Consider the following 18026-nt stretch of genomic DNA (forward strand, 5'->3'; position numbering starts at 1 on the left):
CAGATTTCCTCCTCTAAACAGTGAAAAATAAACGACAGTGAGCTGTGTTACATTTTCTAACTGCACGAAAAATGAGTAAAAGTAAATATACACTGATTAATCCTCAGCCTAAGACGGACAATAACTATAAAAGAGAAAGTGGGGGTGTCAATTTCATAACGACTTTCTCAGTTTATTATTAATTCTAATGCTGCACAAAAACAAACAAACAAACAAAAAAACACACACTCAAGGTCAGGTGACCAATATGATTGTGCGCACGTGCGCCCATACCTGTCCGCGAGCAGCACAAACGTTGCGTCACGGTTTCGTCACGGTTTCGGGACTCCTCGGGAAAAAAAAAAAAAATCGAGGAAACGTGAAGGAAAACCAGAGTAGCACGGAAGGTCAGTCTGTTTGTAGATGTGTGTTGTCCACAGGTAAAGTTAAAAAAAAAAAAAAGTGTTCACCTGTGACATCTTCAGCGAAATGGGCAAAGGGAGGGAACCAGGTGCAAATGCGAAGTTGTTTGTGGGTGTTTACGCGCGCCACCGAAACACGTGACGCAGGTGAGTAAGCTAGCTTCCCAGAGGTCCTGCCCTGGGCCGGGAAAAGGCAAAAGGCGGGTGCTGATGAAAAAGATGAACTCCCACCTCGAACCGTTTTATTTGTTCATTTCCCTCCACAAACGATCGGTTTGATACGTAAAGTGTTCTTTTATTCTCGTAGCAGTTTGGGAACAGCGGTGTTTAAACACGCCCTGACGGTTCACGCAGGTCTGAGGGACACTTTGTCTCGCAGGCTGTTTGTTCCTGTGAGAGAGAGACACACACACACACACACACACACACACACACACACACACACACACACACACACACACACACACACACAGCAGGTGACAGCCAGAGTCGCAGTCACTCTACCACCAGATGGCATCGCTGGGCCGTGGTTTCTTCAAATGGCTTGGAGGCAACTCATGGCAACATGTCAGGGAACTCTGAAGCGTTTGCTGCTCTCACAGCTGAGTCCTCTACACAACATTTTGATCCGGCCCATATTAACAATGGAGGGGCTGAAACAAATAAAGCTGCTACCAGTCCTTCAGTTAGATATACGTGATGGACTGCACATATTGTGTCAGGCGAAATACTCGAAACCTCTGTCGTTCGGACACTTCAGCTTGGACCCCTTGCGGTTCTTACAACTAGCTGCATGTAAAGTTACTTATTCTGTTGATGAGCTGTTGAGTGCGGCCACATTATTAAACAACAAGTGGTCCGCACTTTGCTTTACTCTCCATCTTCCTTCCTGAAAACATCTCCACTTACTTGCTGCTCTGTTGCGTAAGTCATGAGGCCTCACTGTACAGTTTACTTTCCTTTTGACCAGTGAAAAATTTGGCTGTAAATCTTCTGTAGGTGATGATAGTGAATCGGGCAGTTTGCAGCTGTATGAGGGGGAAAAACATCCCTCAGGCTAATGCGCAACAAACACTGAAATCCTCAGAGGGAAACCATCACACACCCACGACCTACTGTTTGCGTATTTCAGAGCGCTATGCATTTTAATAGATAACAGTGTAAAACCTGTTTTAAATCAAATCAGAAGTTACCTTTAGTTTACACTGTGCTATCTTTTTTTTTTTAATCATCACCCATTTTTAATACTTTCAATCTTTAAGTATAAAGACCCAAATTGATTTGAGTACAAATCCACTGCTTTTGTCTGTTTTTATATTATTGTAAATTGAAAATATTGGGGGGGTTTGGATCCTAAATCGGAATAAACAAGCAACTTTGGGCTCTGGGAGCTTGTGATTAAACAGATTAACACCCAACCTTATCATTAATCCAGACACTCCCTATGTTTAGTGCAGTGGAGGAAGAAGTACTCAGATCTTTTTAAAAGTAAAAGTAGCAATACCACAGTGTGGAAGTACTGTGTTACAAGTAAAAGTCCCGCATTCAAAACTTTACCCAAGTAAAAGCACAAAAGTATTATAATAAAAATAGACTTAAAGTACTCATTTTGCAGAATGGCATATTTCAGAATAATGTATATCATATTGCTAATTTATGATTATTGATACATTAACATGTAAATCACTTTAATGATGCAGCTGATAAAGGTTGGGTGAAGTTTAATGGCTTTGGACAGCATTAGACATGCCAAAAACACGTGACCAACTTTTTCATCATTATATTTTTGTATGTGCGCGTGTCTTTTATGTAGAATGCAATAACATGTGTGAGAGCAGTTTCACATCAAAGTAAACAAAACCACCTTTCTTTCTAAGCAATACGCCAGTGAGCGAGGCATTTAGCCCGAAAGAGATCCACATTAGTGCTGCTCAGTGGCCAAAAATACAGGATTATAGTTGCTCCGGGCAGTTCCCTCTGTGTGCAATACGTTTGTATGCAACCTGCCTTCCTTCTGTTCCAGCTCAATTAAAAAAAAAAAGACAGATCCACATTATCAGACCTGATCAAAGGGCGAAGTTGAATTCATAAAGCCGGGCGGATGTTCGGAGAGGTGTCCCGGTTGGAGCAGGACTGCAGTTCTCAGGCCTTCAATAGCGGCGCAAAACTCAGCCTGAATGCCGAAGGTTGGTGTACGTCCCCTTCATCACAGAGCTGATAACACAGCGCCAGATGGGAGTGCATTGTGGCCTGTGACCTTGAGGTCACAGGGTCAGAGCGGAGTGAGCAGAGGCCAGTCTTTAAGGACTCTCTTTCTTCCAAAAGACACGTGGCTCGCTAATTGAGGGCCCTCCTCCCCAAACCCAAGTGAGAGGTCCTTGACACTCAAAAATGACCGCTGGTGCAAACTGCAGGGGGAGAAGAGAACTGTAGGGAGTGGAAAGGAGTGAGTAGTAATTATTGGGGGTGTGTTGCTAGAGCGGCAACAAATTTTTTTTTAATTAGTTTTGTTGATGGTATTTTAGTCTATAAAATGTCAGCTGGGTCGAGGACTGGAACAAAGGATTATTTTTGTTGTTTAAACTCTGTTTTTTGTTTTTTTTTTAATTTTTTTTAAAATTAATTTTTAGTCTATAAAATGTCAGAAAATAGTAAATAAATGTCTGTCACAAGAGCCCAAAGTTATGTATTCAAACTGTTTTGTTTTGTTGGTTTTTTTTGTTTTTTTTCCCCCCTCATATTTGAGAAAATGGAATCAGCAAACATTTGGGGATTTTTGCTTGATAAATGACCTAAATGACACATTTATTATCAAAATTCCTAGCTATGAATAATTTGCCAATAGACTAATCAATTGCTAGTCTAATTGTTTCAGCACTGTGTTGCCCTACTCCCTAAAAAAGAAACATTAATTTTTAAAAAGGAAACATTTACTCCACATTTACAACCCACATGAGATTCAAGTCAAGGGGAGACTATTAGATATATCAAAATGATCTTTTTTTTTTCTTTTTTAATCCTCCATATTCTCATACTTGGACTTTAACGAGCACATTTTTCCAGATTGTGTGTTGCACAGTTTTCATACTGAGAACCGATGTGAGGGCAGATTTTCCTTGGAAACAGGAGTTGAATATATCACTAATAATCAGTAATAATCGGACAATTGGTTCAAGATTCTGTTCGCCCTTCTGAAAAGACAGAAGGGTGAGGAGAAGCTGAAAAGGCGTGCCAAGCTGGCTGGGAACCTCCGCAGTAAGCTTTACCCACAACCCTTCACCCCACCATCACTGCTCACTGGGATACAAACAACCTTTGTGGCTTCACTCCCGCTGGTGAATTCCAGTTTGGACAAATGCAGAGTGTTTTTGTGTTTTTATGTTTTTTATTTTTTTATTTTAATTTGGGGTCTGAGCAGCATCCATATCTTCCTCTGCTATAACTGCCACAATATTCAGGCACACACTCAATTAAAATTTGTGTGCGTAGTCCACTGTAACAAAACCACAGAGTGAAATAAGTCTTCTCCCATCGGTAAAAAAATCCAAGGCTACAGCGTTTACATTTCTCTTATACAGGTCATGAGATAAAGTTATTTAAGCTTCATTCCCCTCACATAGATCAATACTTAATTTGATTTTTTAAAAATCTATAAAGACAATTTTGTCACAGGTTTTTCACGATCTTAAGAGATTTCATATATATATATATATATATTTATGCATTTTTTCTCGCTTCCCTCGCAACCTCGTACTCTTTCTCATTTGCAATGTTGCATATTAAGTACTAGTAATACATACATTTCTCACAGTTTCTTACTGTAAACCTTATCAATAATTCTTTGTCACAGTATTTTGAGCATTTCATTTTTCTTCACTGCATCTTATTCTGGTTCTTATTCAAGCCCAACTGATGCAGTATTTTTGAGGCTGATACCAGTATTGATAATTAAAACTTTAAAAAATCAAATAATCATATCAGTCAATATTACTTTTTTGTTACACATAACAAAATGTAAATACATATAAACAAATATATTTAATAACAATCCCCTTAAATGTGCATTGAAAGAGCTGTGATCAAAATCTGTACTGAGTGGGACATGAAAAGAAATTTCTCAGTTCTCTCTGGTGAACAAACACATGCAATGACAGTTGCACAGTTCCTAAAGCACCTCAGACATATACGTTCTCTACTACAATTTCTTGTTACCTTGTTATCTGCAATAAACTATTACTAACCGAATTATCAATCAGGCTCTAGATCCTATATTTTATAAACGTGGTTAACAGCAAGCAAATGAATTATTCATCGCTTATTATGCTTCAGACAGCTGAACGAATTTTGTCTTAACAATCAAAACTATTTTGGTAAAGGAAGTGGTAAGCAGTTTAACTGTGCAGCCACATAATGCCCAGGTTTGGTGGTGAAAAGTAAATTTTATTATTTATTTTATTTATTTATTTATTCTACCTTTCTTCATCTTTTTCTTCTTCTCACATTTAGAATACGTACACGAAATGAGTTATAGCTTACAGTTGAGTTGTTCAGCTGAACTAATGAATCAAGCCAGCCAAAAGAGAGCAGGTAACACTCTGCTGAATTAAACGGGTTGGCAGCCAACAGCAAATATCCAGTGTAATTGTGACGGGGTAAACTGTAATTCCATTCTTGCAAACAGTCATTGGAACCGTTTTATGCACAGATCATCAGGAGTGCTGTGCGAGACCTATCCTTGGAAAAGAGAGGGCATGCGGGAGCTGCAGCAGCTGCATCCAGCTGCACCAGTTTTTCAGCATGATTTTTTAAAAAGGGCGGGCTGCCTGCACTCAGCGGCTCGGCTCTCAGATCAGCTCCACTGATATAATGGCCTCTTTAATCCGAGCCAATTAGACCCACAGGGCACATGGAGTGGCTGTTTTCACACTGCACCAATTTGCACTTAGGGGTGGGAGGGCTGATTGACAGGCAGCCGTGTGAAAACACTGAGTAGGTTATAATTTGAACCCATGGAGAGGCGATATGGAGGATGCAGCTCGCAATAATCAGAAAAAAATGTTTTTAAAAATCTTTTTAATCATATCATAGATTTAGTAATTTTGTTACCTTTTAGGACCACATTTCTGAAACCACCGTTCTAATAATGAAAATAGGTGGGAAAGATGAAGCATATTTTCTTATAATTACTGTTGCAATGAATATGTATTGTGTTTATTAATTTTCCTTGCTTACTTGGATACTGACTTGCTTTTGAAAGCCAAGAAAAGTTGGCCTCTATTAGAAAGGAAAATCAATTAGGAACTACAAGAATTAGGATTTCTGTGAACTTCAGCATTTCTTAAAGTCTCCCTGCAAGGCGTCATAATCATAGCCACTCCCTTCTCAAAAATATTTTAAATAATCAGGGGAAAAAAATTAGCTTTAGTTTGAGAAACATGCAGTTTTTGGTCCTATTTGGTGATCTAACGAAGACTTAAACATCTCGATGCTGTTGCCAGACCCTCAGTCCTTGCAGTGCTGCAGAACTCCTGCTGGGGGCACTCTGAACTGAAGTTACGCTACAAAATAACTGCATGGGAATCACCTCTTCTCAACATTCAGCCTCCATTTCAGTTCATGTGATTGAAACGTGGGGAAAAAACTCCGGAGGATGCTTGTTGACTGTGTGTTTCTGTGAGGCTGTCTTGTTCTCACAGCTGTTCCTCTACATCAGCCACTGATTACCCATCTGAGTATCTAAATGATCCCCCTAGTTATGATGAAGTAGGAAAAATTAAATATAAAGAAACAAAACTGGTGTGATATGATGTTACTGTTTTGTTTTTAGTATTTTTGGGGCATTTTTGCATTTATAATGTAGTGAACAGCAAAGACCTGATAGGAAATGAGGAGAGGGAGAGAAGGGGGATGACATGCAACAAAGGTCCCCGGCAAGACCGGAACACCTGGATGCCTCGTGAGATATTAGTGTTATGTTGTCAGTGCATAACTTTGGTGCTTGACGGTTTTAAAGCACTAAAGCAAAATACACGCGGTTAAAATCTAACAGTAGAAAACTGTGCCCATGTTTCTCTTTTATGTAGACTATTTTTTCAACATTTTCAAATGGAAATGGCCAATGATTTTCCCTTAATAACCGCTGTAAAAAAATATTGTGACAGTGGCCGTGAATCTGAGGCAACAATAGTACAATAAAAGACATGAGAAGTTACTGGTTTATATTCAGTGGAGGAGCGATTATTCAGATCCCTCGCTTAACTAGAAGTAGCAATACTACAATGTAAAAATACTCACAACATTGTTACAAAAAATGTTCTTGTTTCAGTAGAAGTACGGAAGTATTATCTGCGAAGTGTACAGAAAGTATCAAAAGTAAAAGCACTTGTTATACAGAAAAACGGCCATTATCATATTAATGGATTGCTAATACTGATGAATTCATTTGTAAGCATCACTTTACTGTTGTAGGAGGTTGAGGCAGAGCTAATTTTAACTACTTCACTGAAGAAGTCAAAATTGATATTTTTGTAAGATTTTATAAGATAGTGTACATGTAAAATCTTGATTTTATAAAGTAACTAGTTGCTCAAGATGCCAGAAAAACATAGTGGAGTGAAAAGTACAACATTTCTCACTAAAATGGAGTGGATTTGAAGAAGCACAAAATGAAAACTCTCAAGTTATGGATAGTACAAAACTGTACTTAAGTACAGCACTTGAGTATCATGTATTCAGTTACTTTTTGCTACTGTATACAATGCAGCACACTCAGCTTCAAGGTTCCTCAGTCTTATGAAAATATGAAAGATTTATTCCAAAAACATTTTTCTGACGCAGTGAAATATAGCTGGAAGTCTGCTCCAGTGCTGGGTCAGATGGAGAAGGCGCAGTTGGTGCATTATAATTTTCTCAACACTGTCATCCATGTTGGCTCATGTCCATATTGTCATGTCATTTTGAAAGACATCTCAAATTTTGAACATTTGGCAAACCAAAGTCCTTCATATCCACAAGTTGAGTAGACATGTCTGTCAAACATGAGATTGTGCAGGATTTAAACAAGCACTGTCCTCTCAACGTCATAATCACCTCTCTGTGTTTTTCTTGTGCCGCTCTGAAGCATTAACATGTGAATGCCCCGAGTTCCTGTGAACTTATTTGACCTCTGACCTCCTCTCTATGTGTCGCAGACAACAAATAGCTGCAGCTGGGATGGAGGGTTCCCAGTTGGTTCTCACCCACAGACTCCAGTTCAGATTGACTGGGACGTGTCTGCTCAGACGCAACAATGAGTGAGTAAGAATAAGTGATTATTGTAAGTGGTTCTGACTCATTTTCACCCTTAATGACGTACTCAGACACACATTCTTTATCTTCTCTTAATACACTTGTATAGTTAAAACATGTAGGGAGCCAGGCCAGTGTGAGAGTCTGGAGCATTTGAACACACAGACATTACATTAACAGTTCAACAGCAGATAAAAACCTATGTAACATGTTGGAGGACAAATATTTCCTGCTGGAAATGTCTTTGAAATGTCAATAAAAGCTCCTCCACTGCACTGGAAAACAGTCATGTGATATATGATATTTGATAACCTGCAGAGGGTGCTGTGTTGAAGTGAGAGGGGAAATGTGACAACGAATGAAACTGAAGAGTGTCAGAGACCCATTTGAAGCAAGCATGTCATGTTAGATTGCTGGTAAAGACTGTAAATACAGAGAGAATATCACTCATTACAGACGTTTATATTTCTCAGTTTAAATACTGTTATTGCTGAATGGATGTGGTGTAGGTTCAGTAATTGTGCGGCATTCGAATTATTCACCGTCTTGATTTGATAGGTGCAAAAACCTTGTCATGACTTATGATACTGTCAATATTTGTGTAGCTGCAACATCACAAATATTATATATTTTGAAACGTTAAAGTCATGTGCATCTACACAATCAAACACACTAATTTTGCAGGTTATTGTCAAGTTAAAATAAAATACAACACATTAATCTCTAGGATTATTTTAATATCACATACTCCCTATAACAAGACCTATGGTGGATCTTTGGTAGAAATTATCGGCTTTATCTTCATTTCTTTGACATTATGTAGTCTTATTTAGCTGTTTACTGAAACAGTGGATAAATTATTCAGAATCGAACAGTTTTGGGACTGAATCATCTTTCACCAGGCATTCCTGAAGTGCAAGAGAGCTTAGAAATCATACTTGAAATAAGCCACTGCTGACCTGTACGAGATACTAACATGTTATATTTCTGTCCAGCTGAGTACTTTTTACTCAGTGTGTTTTTACTCAGCCCATCCACTTTCTAATGAATGTACATACAAGGCATTGGGTGTAGACAAGTGTCCAAACCTTTTTGGCTTGTGACCCCTTAAAAGAGGAGTCAAACTCTGTCCTGGACAGAAAACACAAGAAACGCTGAAATCAATGCAGCAGAAGCCGAGTTATCGTCTTTTTTCATTCGATGCGTTCTTCTTCCTTGTCAAAATCTAGCACCCACATTACCCACAATGCAACTCGACCATCAACATTTTGGTCACAGATTTTGGGTGTAGTATACAAGTTGCAGCTAGTGTAGCCTCAAGCCTCTAGCCTCAAGCACAGATGAGCAGTGGGCTACAGAGGCCTAGTAAACTCACCTCTTTGTAACTCCACACCCCCAGATTTTTTTCATTTTCAGACTTGTAGTCTTCAGACCCAACTGACACAGACTCAAGTTGACATCACCTGAGGCCTCTGGAGCCACAAAAGGTTTTTATCCAACTTTTTTCACATGCGCAGTAGTACTCCCCAACACCTGTAAACAGACTCTGACGTGTAAAATTGTTGGTGAGCCAGTCAAACAGATTTCTATTTGCGACCCCTCGTCACTACTTGCATGTGCATGCTGGTTGTGAGCAGTTTAGCCACAGGGATTTTTCACGTTGTGTTATATGAATCATTTTCAGAGGAAAAAATATTCAGCAATACTAATAATTTTACCTATAAAATCAAGAAAATAAGCAAATATTAAAGTCTGAGCCCCAGTTTGTAAACCACTGGTCTATACTGTGGTGTGACATGTTGTTTAGTACCGAACTTGGCACGTATTGGTAAATTTTTTTGATCATCTGGGCATGCAAATTGCCATTAGTATTTCATATTACAAATTAGTCATTTGTACCCTTAAGTTTATCATTCTTATGCATGATTTATGTCCCGCTGTGCTGCACGTATATGCTGAGCATTTGGTTTAAAGTACAGGCTGCTTACTTATTCATTTATTTATTTAATTCCAACTGAAGAAATATATGAAGGAAGTGAAGAAAGGAAACCCTGACATGTGGAGGAATCTTCGATTACAGGCCAAAGTCTTTGTCATTTTCATCTCAGGTGATCATGTTTACCTTTTTTTTTTAATGGACAGGAAAGTTTGTCACACTCTGCTACGACGGAACACCTCCAACATGTTCATTTATTAATGCAGCACACGCAGTGAGAGTCAGACCTGCACAGCCGAGACTCAGACATGCAAACGACACGGCACACACTTTCTCACAGCACTGTCCAGACACACACACACACACACACAGTGTGACACAGAGAGTTTGAAGGGCCTCATCTCGCCTGCCTTTCTTTGCCTGTCTGCTCTGTCTGACCCAGCCTTTTTATATGTCTAATTAAGTAGTCAGACCCTCCAGCGTGCCATGACATACTCATGGCTGATTTCTAGCCATGTTTTGTGCCTGTGTCTTCGTCTGGGTGGATCGGTTTTATATCGCAATCTATAAGATATTGTTTTCCCATTGAGCCCGGCACCCCTCTGTCACTGAGAAAGTTGAGGGATAATTCACAAAATGCTCAATAGCACCCACTAGATTGTTTTTGTGGGAAACCAGCGAATGGATGACTTTTAGACAGAGGGAGAAATTTCAGACAATGTTCATTTGTGGAGAGGGGTTCAACTGTGCATTCCCATGTTTGATCTCTGTCACACATCTAAGAGCTAAACAATATCTGATGAAGTGAGGAAAATGCAAAGTCAAGAGATTCTTTTTAACTTGTGTGGTCAGTCTGAATTGTTTTTTTTTTTTCAGAAGTCTGTGCATACGTTTATATATGCTTAAAAATGAGCTGTTAGGCTTGTATGTGTGTCTGTCTGAGCACATATGTGTGGAAATAAATTTCCACGGCCCACTGGGGATGGACGACACACTTCCTCGTCCTGTCTGGCTGTCCGAGGAAGACTTCCCCTCGACCCCTCCTGACTGAGTCACGACCTCTGAGCTCTCATCAAGAAGGAGGCCAAAAGGTTAAACTCAGCAAACCATTAGGGTCAACAACCTCTTTATCCAGCCTTGACCTCCATTCTGCAGTCTAGGATCGCACCGTGGAGCCTGTTTCTGACATTCCACATTTTCTAAAACTCTTCATCTTCACTAAACTGCTTTCATCTCATACAGGTTAATGACCTCAGTCCAAAAAACAAATGTAAATATGCATAGCAGAACTTTTTTTTTCTTTTCTCTCATTTCCATCCCCAGTTGATCATCTCACGACCCCTCACATTTATCTCGTGACCCTTTTGGAAGGGCCTGACCCCTAGGTTGGGAACCGTTGGACTAAACTAGCTAACTGTAAATGAAGTAAACAAAACCAGTTCTACCTTGAGCAGCCGCAACTGTAGAATGATACTATTGATGCATCAGGATTAACAAGCTAATAATTTCATATATAATTGAGTCAAAGGGTCTGATTTTCAGCAGAATGAGTACTTTTACTTTTGATACTTTAAGTAGATTTAGCTGGTAATACTTCTGTGTGTTTACTCAAGTACGATTTTGAATCCAGGAGTTGGTGGACTTTTACATAGTCGTATGGGGACTTTAACTTAAGTAAAGGATCTGATTAATTCTTCTACCGCCGACTGTCCATTTCGGGAAGAATTAATTGTGTTCGATCAGGAGGGTGTGTCACCATGAAAACTGAACAGCGGGATATCGCAGGTGTCTTTATGAGAAATCCCTGAGGCCTGCGAGGACACAGAACGATAATCAAAGGGATCAGAGGTCAGACAACTTGTGGAATTAAAAGGCCACTGAAGAGGGTCACACAGAACAACCCACCCCCCCCACGCTCTCTCCCAAGCCTCACACACGCAAACACACACAAATTCAACAGAGCAGTCAATTATGTGTAGAGAAGTGGTGAATTAGGAAGGAACTGACCATTGTCCATCTGCCCTGAGGTCCCATCTCTTCATGTCACACATAATTTCTGACCTCTAACAGGCTGAGGACCTTATATTTATTCAGTGCTTGTTTTTCACAATACGTGTTACTCTGATACGCAGCATACACTGTACATTACATAGACAAATGTTAGGAGTTGTTGCACAAGTACAGAGTTTGCTTTCTGCTTCTAGAATCTAATTAGTGAAAAAAATATAAAGTAGGTAACTTCCAATGTAAAAACATCAAAAGATAAAAAGAAATAAACATTTTTCTACACAAGGCTATTTTTGAAGTTGTATTAACTTAAAAAAAAAAATTACTTACCATTACATTGCTTGACTTGAAAAGAAAATCTAAATTGATTAGCAATCAGTACCCTTTATAGTGAATTAGGTTCACATGGCTTTAGAGTCTACAGTAAACAGCTTTTTATACTGGATGTTTGTGTTTGCTTCATAAGCAATGCAGGATATTCCCATTAGGGCTGGGTATCCTTTGGGGTGTTTTTTGATACTAGTGCCAATAGGTTTTTGTACCCGTACCCCGTACATTTTTTTGATATCTTATTTTGAGTACTACCACACATTTTTCTACAAACGCCTTTTTACCTTTTAGCAAAAGGACTGAAAACTGGTTGAACACGGGATTTTTTTTTTTTTTTTAGGCAATTTGATGATGTCAATCATACACTGGCTTATTGAAGTGATAAATATCAGTGGGGTTTTAGCCAGAATTGCTCGCTGGCTAAATAAGCTCAGATGCTCTGGAAACCATAAACAAGTCAAGTGACAAGTCAGAATTTGTAATGACTGAGAAGGTTTGTAGCTAAACGGTAAATTTACAGTATTTTGTGTTTCTCTTACCATGTGATCTTTGCCTAAATTTGTCTAAAACTCAGTTATTTTAATTAGTGTCTGATTTAAATGACAAGGAAACAAGAATGCAAATTTCTCAGTCCTAAGGGTTCAATGCAGCCCAAATTCTCAAATATTAAGTAACTTCATTTCTCATTTCTGATTCATTCTCATCGAGCGATGTCCATCTTTCATATGGTATCTAATTATTTTCTTCGGTAGTTAATGGACTTTTGTTTAGAGCTGAAACAATTAATAGATTAATCTATAGGTTGATTGAAAGAAAATTAAAATTAAAGTAAATTTTCTAGCACAAATACTGAAGATTCCCCAGTTCCAGCTTCTCACTTTGTGAGAATTTCATCTTTCTTTCTCTTGTGAGACAGTAAATATCTTTGAGTTTTGGATACTGCGACAGGTCAATTTTCAGTATTTTCTGATATTTTACACACTAAATGATTAATCTGTTTGTTGTGAATAGTCGTCAGTTGCAGCTCTACTTTTGTGTAACTGTCAGTAGTGTGTATCTGAATCTCAGTAAACTGTCCTCTGTGCTCAAAAACGTTTTAAATCAAATATGACCTTCACATTCACATTCTTAGTTAAAAGATGAAGCACATTAGACCGCCTGTGATCAGCTCTAAACTCTGTTTCATTGGGGAATCTGAGACAACCACGACTAACGCCCCCCCCCCCAAGAAAAGACTCTCTCTGAGAGTCATTCTCTGAGCTTTGCAGCAGTAGATTTAGACCGAGGTAGTTAGAGTGCGACAGGATTCTTTGGGAGATATTTTGTCTTCATCACCTCAACATGCAAACAAGGATTTGCCGTTGAACTTGAACCCAGTTCCCTCACACCGCCTGATTTCACGGTGGCAGCCTCAAACCCTCCAGCACCTCCCCCGTCCTCTCTGCCCCCCCCCCTTTCTCTTTAGCACCATGCCTGTCTTTGTGAAGCTGTCTTCCTTGACTTTCCGCATCCCCCGTCTGGCCCTCTGCAACCTCTCTTCCATCGCTGCCCCCTCCCCTCCCGCGCAGCCATTCTTCACTTCGGGGTCGGGGGGCTCCAGGAGACGGCCAACGGGGACTAACAGTACAGAATGCTAATCAAGCCCTCGGCGGCACTTCCCACGATTTTCCTCCCAGACATGAGCTATTGTTTTGTTATTGATTCCATTATAATCAGTCGGTTCCCGTAACTTTCCTGCTGTCTGGAGGCCGGCCTGCCGCACTGACTGCAGCAGAGGGCCTACCTGTCATATGGCCCTTCTCACATTCATTGAGGATTTACCTGTCACTTTAAAGTCAATCTACACTGCTAATTCTCATGTTTACAAGACCTGTAGATGTACTTATGCTCAAGCTTAAACAGAAGTACAAATTTTCACCCTCTCTTACTGTGATATGCTGCCAGTTAAAAGGATTTGGATAACCTAAATGTTGTTATTTAGGGTGAAATCTCAAGCAAAGTAATTTTAAATACCTTTTTATATTAGAAAATAAGTGAACTGAGAAATCTTGTTATATTTTTGTCTTGTTGAAAAATATGAATGTTGGTCTTGATCAGTCTGTAATTAGGTTCCAGTAACAGACCACATACTGTATAATTTGTACAGCTGCTACTAGGACTGTGTGTTTTTCACACTAGTAGATCTGCCAGGTCTTGTTTTAAATCTGATTTTTAATTTTTAATTTTTAATTTTTTGCCAGCTTCCACATTTAGTTCAATGCCCTTCTGAATATTGTTAATTTTTATGTAGAACAACAGGAAAAAAAAAAAGATTCTAACGTACATTGGCCATTAATAAAACTGAAAACTGCTTAGAGAATCATCTTGAAGTTACAGAGGGGTATAAATGTTTTGATTTGCCGATTAATTAATGCATTGATTAATGCTCTGGTCTCGTGGAATAATCTACAATACTCTTTCTCTTTCCTAGATCAATTCCTAAACAGTTTTTTTTTCTTTTTTTAAGCAATTTCTCTTTAAGACCATATTTAATTCCTAAGAGTAATAACTGAACTGAAATTTGCCTCCTGTGATGACTGCTTAGTGTTTTAGTGTCTTTTAATTTGAAACGACCTAATTGTTAAGCTCTGAAGACAGAAACAAGTGAAAGGTCAGACAGTTAAGCCCATATTTGTTAAAATATGTAGACAGTGATGGCATCAACTGTAAGACGAAGTAATAGAAACAGAGTCGTACTTTATAAGTTGTGATATTATTATAATACTGATTATGACTTAGGCCATTTCTAAACACATGGATGAATTAAAAAAAAAAATCATAACCACTACTAAATTCCTATACGCAATCTGTAATTGTGTTTTACAGTTTGAATGTATTTCGAACAGATGAACAGTCGCACTGACTGATAATTAACCAAAATGTTAAAATAGAGAATATTTAGAAACATTTGACTCTGTGCGTGTATGTTAAAAAGCATCTCTGAGTTTCAGGAGCAAAACAAAAATGGGTTTGACATAAAAGTAAAATGTAGTTACATCTTTATTTATTTTTTTTAAATGTTTTTTTTTTTTTTTTTTTTCCCCTCTCTGCCTGAGCAAAGCCTGGTCTTCATTGTGATCACCCGAAGTCATCGGTTTTGTGAGTCAAGTTAAGTCCACACAAGCTTGTACCCCTAGTGTTACAACCGGATGACCTCTTTTTGTTAGGAGTCAGGCAGACGCTGCATTCAGCACATACACTCCTGCCAGTAGGTGACGCTCTGAAAAGTGGCGACACAAATGTCCAAACTATACACAGCCATTTTAAAAAAATGTTAAAGTAGATTTAAAAATAAATTATTCTCTTTATTTTTTTATTTTATAGAGGTTCATCATTCTGTCTGCCTTCACTGACGGACAGCTTCACACATCGCATGTAAAACAGGCTGATGAAGCATACGAAAGAGTACGAAGCACGGATCAAAATACTCAACGTTCAAACTCCTTCCTTGACGAACATTTCTAAAACATCAGACTTACACTATTTGACTATAGTACAAGCTGTCTAGCCTCAGTCACTCATGTTGTTGTTATCATGTCTGTCCTATATAGTGGTTTGAAGGAGACTAGTACACTACTGTTTTCTCTTTCCTTGATCTGACCTTTAGCCCAAGAGTGTTTGTGAGCTGAGGAGCTTGTACTTCCAGATGTTTCCTGATGCTGCATGTAAAAGTAGCAGCTGGATCCACTGGCCCACACCTCCCTAAGAGCAGCTGTGCCACGTTGTCCCAGACACAACGCATCATCCAGATGTGACTCGGATTTTCCTCTGCAAGTGTACAGTGCGTGTAAACATTGATCAACATTATGTTTCGTGCTCATATGAGCACGTTGTACTCTTCTGCCTCCTGACGTTTCTAATGAGGGTTTCGCGTAATCAGTTGGTCAGTTACATGCCTGTACAGTTATATTGCTTTCACTGTAGCACTGTACAACCATGTCTTGATCCTGAATTCATCAACAGACAATAAATACTCAGTGCAGCCAGTCTCTCAAAGTTAGCTAATGCATTATTTATTAAATATAGCTGTAATTAGCATTATAGATATCAAAACATATAGCTCACACTTCCACAGAGTAATTTCTTAGGGCCTTCATCTGTTCGTCAAACACACTATCACAGTCAACACTGAATATATTTTAACAAAATGTGGGGTCGAGTAATACTGTAACCAGAATCACAGATATCAATACAATTACTGATGCTTTAATTTTTAAAAGCATCTAGTGTTTTATCATGTTTTTATGAGTTTAATGCAATTAACAGGCTTATGCCACACCACCACGATGGAGAGCATGCTGGGATTTAATCCAGATCCCATCTAAAATGTGTAACGAACTTCATCTCTATAACCTTTTTTTTCCCATTGTCTCTTTCTGTAAATGAAGCCCCGTGCTCGACATGCATCGCTCATTTTCTTTGCCTTTGCTAAGTGGAAAAAATGGGTAAATTTCTCAACAGCAGCGGTCTGCCTTCAATGTGAATATTCAATAACAGGCTCAGTTATCCTGACTAACATACTCGTTACCTGTCTGATTATGTTAGCAATGTCAAATGAACTACATTTAAAATGTTTTATATTTGATCAATGCATTTACTAATATATTTTACTTTTATTTATATTGGTGTGATATTAAAAACAATTAGAGAGCCTCAGCTAACCACAACTAAGTGGATTAATCAGTTCAGGTTCACATAACTTAGTCGGCAAACACGTATTCTTCATATGGGTTGTTTTTGTAAGATGTCAGCAGTGTAGAAGGAAATGTGATGCACTTCTGTAAATACGGACCTAATTTGACGATCCACTGTATTTGTAAAATGAGAATCCTACAGATTGAACTGTTAATCGTCTCAGTATTCATCTTGATTGTATCATGGTTGCCATTCTGATCTTAATGTACATTTAACACACAGAGAAAGACATATTAGATCATGAAGGTAGACATAATGAATCCACATTTAGACAGTTATTGCCTCATTGTAAACATTAATACTTTTATTGATTATATAAACTGCAATAGAAACAGTTGAATAGTACAGACACAGTAATGCGTGCAAATCAAGCTTATAAGATTCCTGACACAGTAGCTCCTAGTGCAAAATAATGCAATCATATCATTCCCTCTAAATAGTATTTAAACTGAAAAAAAAATCTATTGCACATATTCACAACTTCTCTGACAAAATGCATCCAAGTAGTTGTAATACAATGTCAGAGGAGCTGATTTGACAAATAAAATGAGAAATAAAATCCAGATTTTAGTCTCTGAGACTGTGAGTGCACTGACTGATTAAATCAATTGAAAGACTACATTTCTGCTAGCAAAGACTGACTTTGTTGTTTCTACTCAAACCAACTAAAACACACACATTGCACCTGTGCTCATATAGTGCACATTAGTAAAAAATCACATTTTACCACATTTCTCTGACTGTGGCCATAAACTAAACCCGTACATTTAGCTGTTAATGTGCGACCTTAACAACAGTACTGTGCAAACACCAATACAAATAGTGCAAACTTAACAACTCCTGCTAATTTTCTTTTGCATAGATAGAATGTAAATATCACAGTTTTGAAATTGAAAAAATATTTCCTGCAGTGAAAGTTGCTCTCTTGATTAAAATGGTGCAGTGTAAATGGAATTCAAATTCATAAAGATTGTAAAAAGTTGCTGTGACATTATGCTCAAATCACAAGGTACTGTTGTACATGAAATACAAAATAATGGAATAAAATGTAATGCAGCTAACCAAAGAACCATTTAAGACCACATAAGAACCAGTGCATTCAATCTAAATCGATTGACATGTTAAACAACATTTTGAAACAGAAAAACAAAAAAACAAAAAAAACGATCACATATAGAGTCAGAGGATGATGAAATTCTAAAATTGTACTGTGCACTGCTGTATCTGTCTAAAAAACAGTCAAATCTTCTGAAGAATTGATATAAAATTCATACTTGATGCATCAAGGCAGTAAAACATTTTTGACATTGAACCAGAAAAATAATTTCAAA

The 18026-nt window shown here is 38.3% G+C and overlaps 1 long non-coding RNA gene across 1 annotated transcript; it reads left to right on the forward strand.

The window, feature by feature from the left end:
* The first annotated feature begins 305 nt into the window (after positions 1-305).
* LOC120786846 lies at positions 306-15971 on the forward strand. Its single transcript, XR_005706769.1, has 3 exons — positions 306-386; positions 7592-7693; positions 15608-15971. It is a non-coding gene; the product is annotated as an uncharacterized LOC120786846 (long non-coding RNA).
* The last annotated feature ends 2055 nt before the right edge of the window (positions 15972-18026 follow it).

Source organism: Xiphias gladius, chromosome 24, assembly GCF_016859285.1.
Source record: "Xiphias gladius isolate SHS-SW01 ecotype Sanya breed wild chromosome 24, ASM1685928v1, whole genome shotgun sequence".
Taxonomy (NCBI): domain Eukaryota; kingdom Metazoa; phylum Chordata; class Actinopteri; order Istiophoriformes; family Xiphiidae; genus Xiphias; species Xiphias gladius.